The sequence below is a fragment of the Chenopodium album genome, chromosome 9 (genome assembly GCF_948465745.1).
Source record: "Chenopodium album chromosome 9, dcCheAlbu1.1, whole genome shotgun sequence".
Lineage (NCBI taxonomy): Eukaryota > Viridiplantae > Streptophyta > Magnoliopsida > Caryophyllales > Amaranthaceae > Chenopodium > Chenopodium album.
This window is the reverse complement of record NC_137842.1, coordinates 71,367,001-71,380,103: the sequence shown is the minus strand read 5'-3', so window position 1 is coordinate 71,380,103 and position 13,103 is coordinate 71,367,001. Positions and strand designations below refer to the sequence as shown.

Genomic DNA, 13,103 nt, shown 5'->3' with positions numbered 1-13,103 from the left:
CGTCTAAAATAGTACCTCTACAGAAATACAGATACTAACACTGAAAGTGGTCCGGTTCATTTTTTTTTTTGGAGTCTTCAAAATTAATAGCTTATTTTTATTTTAATGTATTATCATTTGAGAATATTCTCTACTTTTTTATGAGTTGTTATCAATTTTGTTTTTTAATACTTTTGTTACAAGCCCACGCTGGGCCCCAATTTATTATTATTATTATTATTATTGCTATTGTTAGGAAAAGAAAAAACAGTCAAACCCTAAGCCCAATTTATCATGCGTCTGACCCTTTCAAACCAACCCGCAAGTCAAGAATTTCACCTTTGGTCGAGTTCGCATTAAATCCGATGCGGCTATGCTTGATGGTAGGGTGGCTGGGCTTGGAGCTGTTCTCCGAGTCGAGAGAGGGAAAATTGAGGGTGGGTAGGGTGAGGGGACTTGTGCGTAGGATGGGTTTTAAGATGGTTGAATCAGAATGCGATGCTATTATTGCGGTCTCAGGTGTGTGCAAGGATCGTCAGTGTTGAGCTCCAATTCATCTTATTTTCACTTTATTAAGCAAAAGTTTGATATCAATTGCCAATGGTAAACTAAGATTTAAGATAAGGATGGTATTCCGTACTATCTAATTATTATTGAATTTTCTTTGTTTTATTGCTTGTTAATTGATTTGTGGACACAATTGCCAATGTTGTATTGAATTTCAACTTTGGTTTGATTATGTTTTGAAATTTTCTATTTAGGTGATGAAAGGTATTGGTCGTAATGGAATTTGCTTCTTGATCACTTTTAGATTGACCAATTCTGGTGGAGAATCTAATGTGTTTATGAAGCCACTAATGTGTTTATGACTCCATTACCTCGTCATTCAATTTGGTAGAAACAACATTATGTTCTTACTGGCATAAGCTGCAACAGTAGAAAATGACTTAAAGTGGCTAGACAACACTATGAGGAATGAGCTGTGGAATTGTTAGGAATACCTGATTAAACTGTTTGTAACCATGTTCTGTGTAACATGCAAAGTAACCTTTTCAAATTTCAGGTTAATTTGTTAAGAAGTTGATTCAGGAATGAGAGTCTTTGCATTGAATTGAATATCATTAAAAAGTTTGGTTACATGACATGTACTTTATTCGAATGATAATATTTGCTTTGAATTGAACATCGTTACAGAACATCCTATTCAGTTGTTCTGCTACTCTAGGGTGTAAATTTAGTAATTATTAACTAAGGTGTTGGGATGAGTGGGAAGATTGGGTTATCAGGAAAATAAAAAGGGGAAGAAATCAACCTTTTTTAGCCTTGTGAACCTACCCATCACAGGAGATGTGCATGTCTAGATATATGTTTGATTAGTTCAAAACCAATTACCAAATCTAAAATGGCTAAAAGAAGGTTTTAGTTTAAGGAAATTATATATCTATACCATGTCTGATTATATTGTAATGTTTTCCTGATATACATGTCGTTTTATGGTATTTATGCAAAGTAAAAGGTGATTGTTTGCTGATATATATTGTGATAAGACTTTGATAAACTTTCAAATAACTTTGTTGATTTTGGTTGGACATGCCAAAATGGCAATAAGGAACACCCTTTGTTTTGGGATTCCAATGATGTATGAGTTAACACACTTCATGAGGATAATGGGTATGCTTACTTTGTTTAGCATCAGGATAATGAAGTGATAATTATGTATTGATTATGAATTTTTGGGCATAGACAGACCAGAAAACATGCCTGGCATTGGGGCAATTGGGGGGGGGGGGGGGGGGAAGATGAATAATCCAGATCTTATGCGAAGCCTGATTATGAGTCCTCAGATTTGTGACATCATTGATTGGAATCCAGAGCTAGCTCATATATTGAACGACCCTAGTTTTCTCAGGTAGATCTTATAAACTGCAAGAGATCCTGAGTTCATACGTGAATGATGCGGAACACTGATCGAGCTATGAGCAGCATTGAATCCTCTCCTGAAGGACAACTTTGAGGAGATCAAGACTGGTGTTGCTAACAAGGCTGTTTCAAAGATTGGAGAACATATGTCGGGCAGTTCTGGTGGCACTTCAGGTGGTAGTTCCACATCAGAGCTGAAGCCAAGTATGAAGAAGCAAAGAAGTAGACGGGTCTGACGATTTTGGACTTTATTGCACACTGTCCATCTTAAACATTAGTTCATAGCTATACCTAGATAAATATCTCAAATTTTGTTTGGCTGTTGGGGGTTCTCGTGGTTTCCCTTTTAACATTCCCTTTAGTTTAGGAGAGGTCTGAACCTAAGGAATTAATTTAGGATCAAAAGTTTTTAACACCCCATAAGCTATTTCGTCGGAAAAAAGTGACCCAGTTATCGGTTTTTCAGAATGTGTTTGGCTCTTAGGAAGGAATCTGCTAACAGGTCAACCTTACAGCAGAAGAAAACGGGTCTTGGGAATTTGCCAGAAAGGCAGAAAGCTGTGTTGCGATGGTGTTGATGAATTTAGACCTGAATGATATCTGCAGTTTGGCGAAATTGAACAAGGCTTTTTGTGGGGCTTCATCTGCTGATTTTGTTTGGGAATCAAATTATTACCAGATTGTTGAGAAAATCTTTGATGAAGATGGTGAAAATGATAATCTTCCTGCATACTCTTTTAAAAAGGAAATTTTAGCCAGTTTATCTCAATTAAATTCCATTGATGACGGCAAAAAGGTTGGTTTTATTTTTTATTTCATATTTTTGGGAATTTAATTTGGTTTTTTTGTTTGGGATTTTAGTTTTGTTTGTTTGTTGTCTATTTGTGCAGATGGCGTGTCTTGATAAGAGTATAAGGGGAATTTGATATATTTGCTAAGGGTTTATCAATAAATGGTATTAATGATCGAAGATATTGGAGCCACATTCCTACACGGGAATCTTGGTGAGAAGTTTTTTTGCTTGTTTGTACTATTCATGTTTGTGATTTGAACTGTTGTTGCTAGGGTTTTTATCAATTATTAGGATTGGTTCGTATGTGGCTGTGATTTGATTTGAATTGTCCAAATTATTTCTTTGCCCTTTTTCTGGTGTCTGAACCAATTTAAAAACATAATTTGTTTATTGAATTTGGTTTATTGGTATTGAGATCTGCATGTTTTAGTGATATGGACTTATGCTTGTTGGGTTTCCTTGTCATGATATCAAAACTAAGGTTTAGTGAAACTATTGGTGGAAGTTGGGAACCTTTTGTGTCATCTATAGTTCGGCCTTAGATATGACATTGATATTTTTGTGTAGCAATGGAGTGGGTGATTTTCTATGGATGATGTTGATGTTTTTAGGTGGTTTTCTATCGTTAATATGTCTGTCTAGGCTTTGCTTTTTTTCCCTGACAACCGAGTCTTGCGAAATCCTTAAAAGAGAATGTTATTAGTCTTATGAAGGTGGAAATTTTTACCAAGGGGATTTAGTACAATGTATATTAATTTTGCCTTAGGGCTCAAATGTTGGATGCCTGAGTTTAGAGCTCCAGAATTCTTTTCAACATTTTGGTTTTATTCTTTGATGTAGATGCATGTTTTTCATGGTATATAGACTTCACTCCTCAGCATATGTTTTTTTATTGTTTTCCTTATGAAACTATTTGGGACCATATATGTGTATTATATATCTTTCATTCTCTTTGATTGTTCATGGTCCGATGAAGATGTTTGGAACCTGCTATAGACTAGATGATTTGGTTAACTTAAATGAAACAGTGAAATAAGAATAGAGGAAAGCTTGGGATTCGTTTGATTGATACTTGAAAGTAACGGCTACAATAAGCTAAGGGCTTCACTGAAAGGTTGAACCTTGGAGAACACTACTGCTACTACTACTCTAATATGAATATCACAAAACATCCTATTTCATTACTATCCTTTTTATACCCAGCCTCCCCTCATTACAAGGACCCTAATACTTAATGAACTTTGTCTTGTACTGCTTTAATTTCAGAACAGTCACCTCATTTCACCACACTCTATAGTGACTGAAATTTCGTCCTGTTCCCTCAAGTCCACTGCAGAACCATATAATGTGGCTTATACTTCTTTAATGCCCTTTGATTGTTCACCTTCCTATGAAAATATTTGGAACCATGTAATATGTGGCTTATTCATCTTTCATTATTTCGAGCTCATTATTATTTATTTGTAGTACTCGTTGGGTTGTCTAGATGTTGCAACATGCTCATAACACATGAATGCAACTATCAATGTCCTCTTGCTGTATAGAGGTTGGTTCACTTGGTGTCATGTGTAGGATTATCCTAAATTAGTGTAGAGTTCAAAATTGAATGTTTTGTACGTGCAACTAGTCAATTTAGGGTTACATATCAAGTTGTTGTTTCTCCTTACCACTGCTTAAATATTGTGGGTTTTCTGATGAAATATCTTAGGCTTTATCCGTCTTTCCCTTTCCACTGACTAAAGAATAATTAGATAATTATTGTGGTTTATTATTTGTTTAATAGACTTTTTGTCTAGCAACTATTTATTGATTTGAGTTTTCCTTCTGTATGATACCAGGTTCTCTCCGCTTATCTTCAACAGATATGGTGGTTTGAGATCAATGGGAAGGTGGAGTTCCCGTTTCACAAAGGAACCTGCAGTGTTTTCTTCAAGTAACTTGGCCAACCCTACAAGAAGTTCAGGCGCTGACTATGTGACACCGAGCAGATCAATGGGTGGTGTGTCAAGCCTGTCCGATTCCAGCTCTCAACTTCTGAATGACAGCAGTTTCGCTCAATGTATCCTGGAAGGTCCAGGGCAGTGGCTTTACCCAAATGAAGTTTGTGATGTGCAGATAGATTGCACCGACACCAAAGGCGGTATATGTGTAGAGTGTAGACTCTAGTGATATACCCTAGTACATTCAAGGAGAGGCTGAAGCGTTTTGAAGGGCGTAGTCATCATCCTAGGTTTAGTAAGTTTGTTGTTGTAGAAAGGACACAACTGTGTTAAAGCTATGTTGTGAACTTTATGTTCTATTGGCTACTTGCTTTGCATAATAAATGTTGAAGCTAGGCTCGTTGCCGCCTGGACTAATCAGTAATCACTTTCTACAATCTGACCTATTCACTAGATCGAAGCTGGCATGTACTGGGACTTGGATATGACCCTGCACTCAATCAGACTGCGATAGGGAATACTGCGGTTAGATCTTGCGATCGTCAAATACAAGTCACATTGGTCTAGATATGTGATGTACGATATAGTCCCTGGGTCTTATAGGAAAGCTTGCCTGTGAAATTGTAAACTCTGACTTGCTTTCATTAATCTCAAGAGGTGAATCTTTATAATACAATCTTGTGCTTAGTTTCCTAAACCTATGCAAACACATACTGCTAGCTACCAAAGATAAGTTATGGAATTTTTTTATATTTTTTTGAACGGAGATAAGTTATGGAAATAATATCCTAATAAATCTAGATATTCCCAAATCAAATAATATTTCCTAAATATATGCCAAACCATTGATAATAACAATAATTTTATGATAAGGGTAGCTATTATGAATTTATGATAAGTTTTCTAATTTATTGTTGAAGATAATATTTGAATTCTATCCGGACTAGCTCTTCTAGAAAGGCATATTGTGGCTATAAATAAGAGTATTGAACATTAGAAAAAAGCATAGTAATAGTACCCGTAAAATATTGTGAGTTTGAGGTGTTAGATATTGATAAAACCATAATAATGAATAATCCAACTCTTAGCCTATACGAGAGAATTAAGGTTATCGTTTTCAAGCAAGCAGATATCCGGGTTGGTTATCGGGCACAGAAATAGTAGGGGAAGCATTGGATAAGTCCATTATATGGTATATGGTTAACTATCCATTCAATCTTATGGAATTATACTGGGAAGAAGAAAAAAGATACCGCCTCCAGCGTTTATCTAAGACGAAATGTTTAAAATCGGCCCTGTTAGCCCCGAAAGTAGATGCGAATCAAACAGGCCTTTTATTTGGGGCAACGACCTTGTTAGAGGGCTTATTAAAGAACGTTGTCTATAAATTACGTGGTAACAAGAGGTCTATTATGGATGATATTCTTATCGCCGGGTGCAGCGGCATGTCTGTTGCGTATATAGGCTATAGGATCTATCAACCTGGCAACCCTGCCGTTGCCAATATTTGTCTCGCCGCCTTGTTCGGTCTTTATTGTGTGGGTGCTGAGGCTTATAAAGCGTCTAAAATAGTACCTCTACAGAAATACAGATACTAACACTGAAAGTGGTCCGCTTCATTTTTTTTTTTGGAGTCTTCAAAATTAATAGCTTATTTTTATTTTAATGTATTATCATTTGAGAATATTCTCTACTTTTTTATGAGTTGTTATCAATTTTGTTTTTTAATACTTTTGTTACAAGCCCACGCTGGGCCCCAATTTATTATTATTATTATTATTATTATTATTATTATTATTATTATTGCTATTGTTAGGAAAAGTAATAAGTCAATTTTTATGCTTGTTAGCTCATAACAAGCCAACTTTTCCTTTAACTCATAATAAGTCAACTATTAAAGGTATTTTATTTTAATAGGTCAAATGACCTAAAACATACCAAACAGATCATTTTATAATAAAAAATAATTTATTGATTTTAATTAAATGTATAACTATAATTAAACAATATTTAATTACTAAATAAAAGGTTTTCTTTAAAAAAAAAAAATCCTAAGCCGCCCCTTCACCACCCACACTGCCAGCCGGCCAGCCCCCCTTTCCGGAGGCCAGCAAACAGCGCCCCTCCCTCGGCGGCGGCAACCCCACCCCTCCTTTTTCCCCATTCTCGCTTTCCCACAATATTGTTGCCGAAAACCTTCACGGCGGACGATGAGCCCCGCACAACCATTGAAACCCTCCAACAACCACGAAAACCCACCTAATTACCCACAAACCTGGGAAATCCGACTGAACCGGGCTAATAGGGTTGACGGAACGGCGGGAAGGGAGAGGGGTATAACGGGAATTGGGGATACTAGGGTTGTCGAATTGGGGTGGAGGGGCTGATAAGGACTCAGGGTCAGGGAGGGAATGAACGGGAAGGGGGAAGTGGGAATGGTTAAGGGAAGGGTGGGGCCGCCGGCGCCGGGAGAGAGGTAGTCGCCGGCCAGCGTGGCGCTGGAAATTTATGAAATGTACAAGAAAATATTTGTTTTTTTTTTTTTTTTTTTTTTTTTTTTTTTTTTTTTGTTGCAAATTAATTTTTCAAACAATATATTACTTCTTCCGTTTTTTTTATTGCACCACTTACCTTTTTAGGAAGTTTCATATTTGTTGCACCATTTCTATTTTGGGCAACTTTTTACATATAAAGTTACCAATTTACCCTTACTTGTACATAAACTGTTCTAACCATGATTAAAATTATTTAACAATATCAAATTGGCCCCTCCTTATATTCCCAAATCACCTTTTTTGTACAATCACGTGCTATGAAGAATTGGAGATATCCTCATAATACTTCCTCTGTTCTTTTATTATTACACCATTTGCCATTTTAGAAAGTTTCACAAATATTGCACCATTTCCTCTTTAGGAAAAAAATTATTTGTATTCACACTACAAATACCCAACATACCCTTGTTTTTTCACATTTACTTTTTGGTTTGTTAATATGTCACATGGGCAATTTTGTATTTTTACCTTTCTCTCTCTTACTTTTTTCCACTACCAAACTATTTGTACCCAACCCCTATGGTGCAATAATAAAAAAAACGGAGGAAGTATGATCTTTATCTTCTCTCTCCTATTTTTCCCCCAAATTTATTCAAGAACCCAGATCTAGGGTTCATACACCCAAAAATTAAATCCCACCACCAACATCAACCGGATTTTTCGCAGTACAATGCAATTACAAAACGAAAATATTCATGTCGATCGACTCCGTATTCATGTTCTGTATTTGAGCTAAACTCAGGAGAGAGAAAATTTGAGCGAGAGCTTGCAAGAGATCCATGTAAAGTATTGATTTTTGTCAGTATCCATTCTTTTCTTTACAATTTCTAATTGTTGTTAGTGCTGGTGTTGAGCTCATGGAGTTGAGTATGGGGTTATGGCTTATGGGTTGATTACCTTGATTTAGGGGTTTAATGTAGTTTGGTTTTTGATTTAATTGTTTAATTTATTACAAGTATGCATTACTTTAATAGTTTGAAGAAAGTGATGACTTAAGGGCCTGTTCTCTTACGTTGAAATTCAGTTCAGTTCAGTTCAGTTCAGCTGAGTTCAGTTCAGTTCAGTTCAGTTCAGTTCAACTCAATTCAGTTCAGTTCAGTTCAGTTCAGTTCAGCTCCTAATTTCCTTTTCTTATAAAATATTCATTTCAGTTCATTTCAGTTCAGTTCAGTTCAGTTCAGTTCAGCTGAGTTCAGTTCAGTTCAGTTCAGTTCAGTTCAGCTGAGTTCAGTTCAGTTCAGTTCAGTTCAGCTGAGTTCAGTCAATCGGAACAGGCCCTAAGTAGATGATTCTTGAGAATGCATCCCAAAGAGTCAGCCTTGTGGGGAGGATGTTTTTTATTCAGAAGCATCATTAGATGAAGAAGCGCGGGCAAAGCGTAAAAGACAGAGAAAAGCATACCATCTTGAAAGTTCTAGTGATGAAGATGATGTTATCTCCAAACATTGTCCACATCAAAGCTCTCCTTCTACTCCATCCAATCAAGTTCAAAATTTAGAAGGACTTGAAGTTCCTGATACACCGGAACATATTTGGAACACCGGTGAGAAAAGACAAGTAAGGTATGTGCCCAAGGAGACTCAGTTTGAACCTGTAACTTCCCTTGCCGATGACACAGATGCCATTCAAAGTCCTGATAGTTTAGCCTTGGATGACTCGGATGCCACCCAAGCTCCCGATAATCATGACTCGGATCCCACTCAAACTCCTGATAATTATGACTCGGATGCCACTCAAACTCCTGATAATTATGACTCGGATGCTACTCAAAAACCTGGTATGATCTATTAAACCCCTCATTATAAGTACTAATGTAATTTTTTGTATGCTTTACGTGATTAGCCAAATTTGAGAAATATATATTGATACATGCATACCCTCCCTTGGAATGTAATCATTAAAAATGATGAATTAAAAATATTTTTTACTAAAGTATTGCTTCATTCATAGTCACCACTTACATTTGCAAAAGACTTCCATGATCTAGTTACAATATACTTAGACTAATACTAACATGGAATTTAAATTTCAGATGCACATGTGATCTAAGCAAAAAATTATGCATGTACAAATATTTATCTAGCTAACTGCATGTACTTACATCCTTGAGTCAAGTTTAACAACCAAACTGAATTGAATTTACAGCCCCCAAAATATAATTAATGGTTTTACAATCAAACATGATTTGAACTTGCAACCTCCCAAAAAATGCAGTTGCTTTCAAGTTATCATTCTTCTACTAGTAAAGCTCTCAAAATGCCATTGCTTTCAAATCTGATCTCAATTCCCTTGAGTCATATTGTGTTCATTATTACCATGGTGGGTAATATTGACATCAATATGTCCTTGATCTAAGAAACTTTGACCTTCAAGCATCAATTCAGTCGGTACTTCAATTTGAACAGGAAGGAGTCCCATTCTTTCCAACTTTTTCTTTCCCTTGTGAGGATTTTTATAACCATTTCCTCCATTTATCTGAAGTATTTCAAGCATACAATATTGCATGTGCATCCAAGTGTGATTCAAAGACTTTGGATCATATGCATTATATGCATTTTCAATTGCTCCATTTAACTCTTCAAATGTTCTCGAAAATTCTTTATACTGTAGTGACTGAATAGCTGCAAAAAAACCCAAATCAAGAATGTTCAAGTCCGGACTTTGTGCTGGCTGATTAATAAGCTTGATATTGAAACCATCCTTGGTTGCAACTTCTAAGAATTCTGTGTCATTTGGACTTATATGAGGCCTAGCGTTATCCTGTTGTATCCATATTTCCTTGCATGCTCCTAATGGCCACTTTGACCTGATTGCTGGAAGCATTTTATCAATTAACATTGATCTGATGGTGGATTTAGTTATTATTGACTGTAAAGCCTTAGTCTCAATAGTGCCTGCAGCTCTATTCTTTGAATTTTTCTTTGTTGCCACCTGTTCTGTGAAAGAAAAAACACCAAGCTTTCCATCCCAAAAGACTTCTCCATCACTAGAAATATGTGGTCTAGCAGCCCCAGCCATTACCATTACCTTTTCCATGAATGTTTTGCTTTGAGTTGCTCTATATGGGTCATCCTCCCACGGAAAAAGATAAAATCTTTGAGTCTTATCACTCATATAAAACCATTTTTCATCAATATGCACCATGTTATACATTGCACTAAACTTAGGAAGTTCAGTTACCATTCCTGGAATGATACTATTCATGATAAATTGCGCTCATTTAACTTTATGGTGATGCTTAAGTGATGGTTTTATGCTGTTTGTGTGTGCCCTAAGTATCCCAGTCCTTAGTAACCTATACACTGTTGTGTGGCTTAAGTGTAGTGCTTCTACTAACCCTCTAATTGTGGTTCTTTTTTCAATTGGTACTGCTGCTAAAATAGCTGGGTCAAACTCTAATTTCTTTCTTCCTCTTTGTCTTTTATGGCTAGACACATCAATCACTATATTACTCCCAAATTGGCTCTTTGCCTTAGCCCAAATTCTACCAATAGTGGACCGATCTACGTTTTATTCAATTGCTAAGTTTTTAATTGAACCTTTTGGAACAGATTTCCATCCTGGCCAAAACCGTTTTCCTTCTTGTGCTAAAATAAGCTTTTGCACAATATGTTGCCTTTGTTTATCAGTTAATTCAAATGTTTTCTTTCCGTTTTTCTCTAATACGACATTATCATGTTCTAATTCCATGACTACTACTATTGGGTTTGCATCATTATCTAATTCTACATTGCTATCATTATCAGATTTAGAAGAAAAGAGTACCTCAAAATCTGCATGAAAGCCTTGAGAATGCTCGAGATTATAAAGCTCTTCAAGGTCCTCAAGTCCCTTAACATCCATTCCCAATGTGCTGTGTGTGTTGTGATGACAAACAAAGGCTCTATGTGATGTGTGTGTTGTGAAAGTGCTCCTACTTTAAAAAAAAAAAAAAAAAAAAAAGTTGAACTTAATGCTTTGAATGTTAACAAATTAAGTTTCAGAGAATGTTTTTTTTTTTTTTTTTTTTTTTCTGATAACTCAACCCTTTTATATTGAAGTACTGAAGTGAGGGTGATGTATTGTGAAATTTGTTAGATGTTTTCAATTTTCAAATTTTTCAGTTTTAGTGGGTGTTTAAATTTTCAGCAATTTTGGTGGTATAATTTCATTTGAATTTTGGAGCCAAACCAAAATTCTACAAATAGAATTCCCATGTGATCCTTCCACCCCACGTGCATTCCCTTGTAGAAAAGCAGAAACCCATGTAGTGGTCCCCAATCCCCCAACTGACTTTTTGTTAATTATTTTTCTTCCTGGCAATAACAAGGGCACTTATGACATTTTACCTTTCTCTCTCATACTACCAAATTTTCTCACCTTTCCCCCCATAATGGCATCAGCTCGCGCCCTCCTAGATCTTTCAAACCCTACCGTGCCCAAAGTTCCAATCCATTTTATTAATAAAAAAAAAAAAAAAAACTATTAAAGTAATGCATACTTGTAATAAATTAAACAATTAAATAAAAAACCAAACTACATTAAACCCCTAAATCAAGGTAATCAACCCATAAGCCATAACCCCATACTCAACTCCATGAGCTCAACACTAGCACTAACAACAATTAGAAATTGTAAAGAAAAGAATGGATACTTACAAAAATCAATACTTTACATGGATCTCTTGCAAGCTCTCGCTCAAATTTTCTCTCTCCTGAGTTTAGCTCAAATACAGAACATGAATACGGAGTCGATCGACATGAAAATTTTCGGTTTGTAATTGCATTGTACTGCGAAAAATCCGGTTGATGTTGGTGGTGGGATTTAATTTTGGGGTGTATGAACCCTAGATCTGGGTTCTTGAATAAATTTGGGGGAAAAATAGGAGAGAGAAGATAAAGATCATATTATGAGGATATCTCCAATTCTTCGTAGCACGTGATTGTACAAAAAAGGTGATTTGGGAATATAAGGAGGGGCCAATTTGATGTTGTTAAATAATTTTAATCATGGTTAGAACAGTTTATAAGGGCTGATTATGTAGTACAAGTAAGGGTAAATTGGTAACTTTATATGTAAAAAGTTGCCCAAAATAGAAATGGTGCAATAAATATGAAACTTCCTAAAATGGTAAGTGGTGCAATAAAAAGAAAAGGAGGAAGTATAAATAACTGTAAATTAAAGTTTATGTGAGTTTTTTTCACTTTAATACTCATCCATTTGTCATCCGCTCCACCCGTTTCATCCGCGGATGATGGACGGATAGATATGGATGGTGGGTGAACGGGTGACAGATGGATGTGGATGGGGCAATTAGAATGATGGATGGATGCGGGTGAAGCTCCACCCGATCCAAATCCGATCCATTGCAAATTCTAGTCGCCAATTGATCTTGTGGTCGTTGCCCTTGTCCACAAAAAAAGCACCTTCCCAAATCCACCCAACTTAAGGTTTCTTAATTATTATTATTTTGAAAAATAGTAAACTTTAGGTTTTTTTTAATTATTATTATTCTCTTCGGCTACATTACAATATATATAGACAATAGGAATACGGATACCTAACCTTAATATTTTCGATTATCTTATCTTTCTAATATAAATATATTTACAATATCTCACGTATATATTACAATATTAATATTACCAACTACGAATTTATCCATTTCCTCAAAACACTAATAATATTCTCTAAATTTGCACAAATCAAATTGCAAAAAAAAATAAATAAATAAAAAAAAAAAATTGAAAAAATATATCGGAACGACTCTAGCAAGATCTCATAGTGACTCTTCTTTTGCTCAGCTTTATTACAAATCACACTAATAATGCTTACTCGTAGCTCCTTCTTTCCTTATGTTAAGCTCTCCACATTTTTTTTTTAATCAAAAACAAAACAAAAAAGAGTAAAGAAATCCAACGGATGGTTAGTAAGTAT

General features: G+C 35.6%; 1 pseudogene across 1 annotated transcript; it reads left to right on the top strand.

The window, feature by feature from the left end:
* Nucleotides 1–327: 327 nt before the first annotated feature.
* On the top strand, nt 328–5,308 carry LOC145559153 (F-box protein PP2-A12-like; annotated as a pseudogene). Its single transcript, XR_014092671.1, has 3 exons — nt 328–2,695; nt 2,790–2,903; nt 4,509–5,308. The product of XR_014092671.1 is annotated as an F-box protein PP2-A12-like (transcript).
* The last annotated feature ends 7,795 nt before the right edge of the window (nt 5,309–13,103 follow it).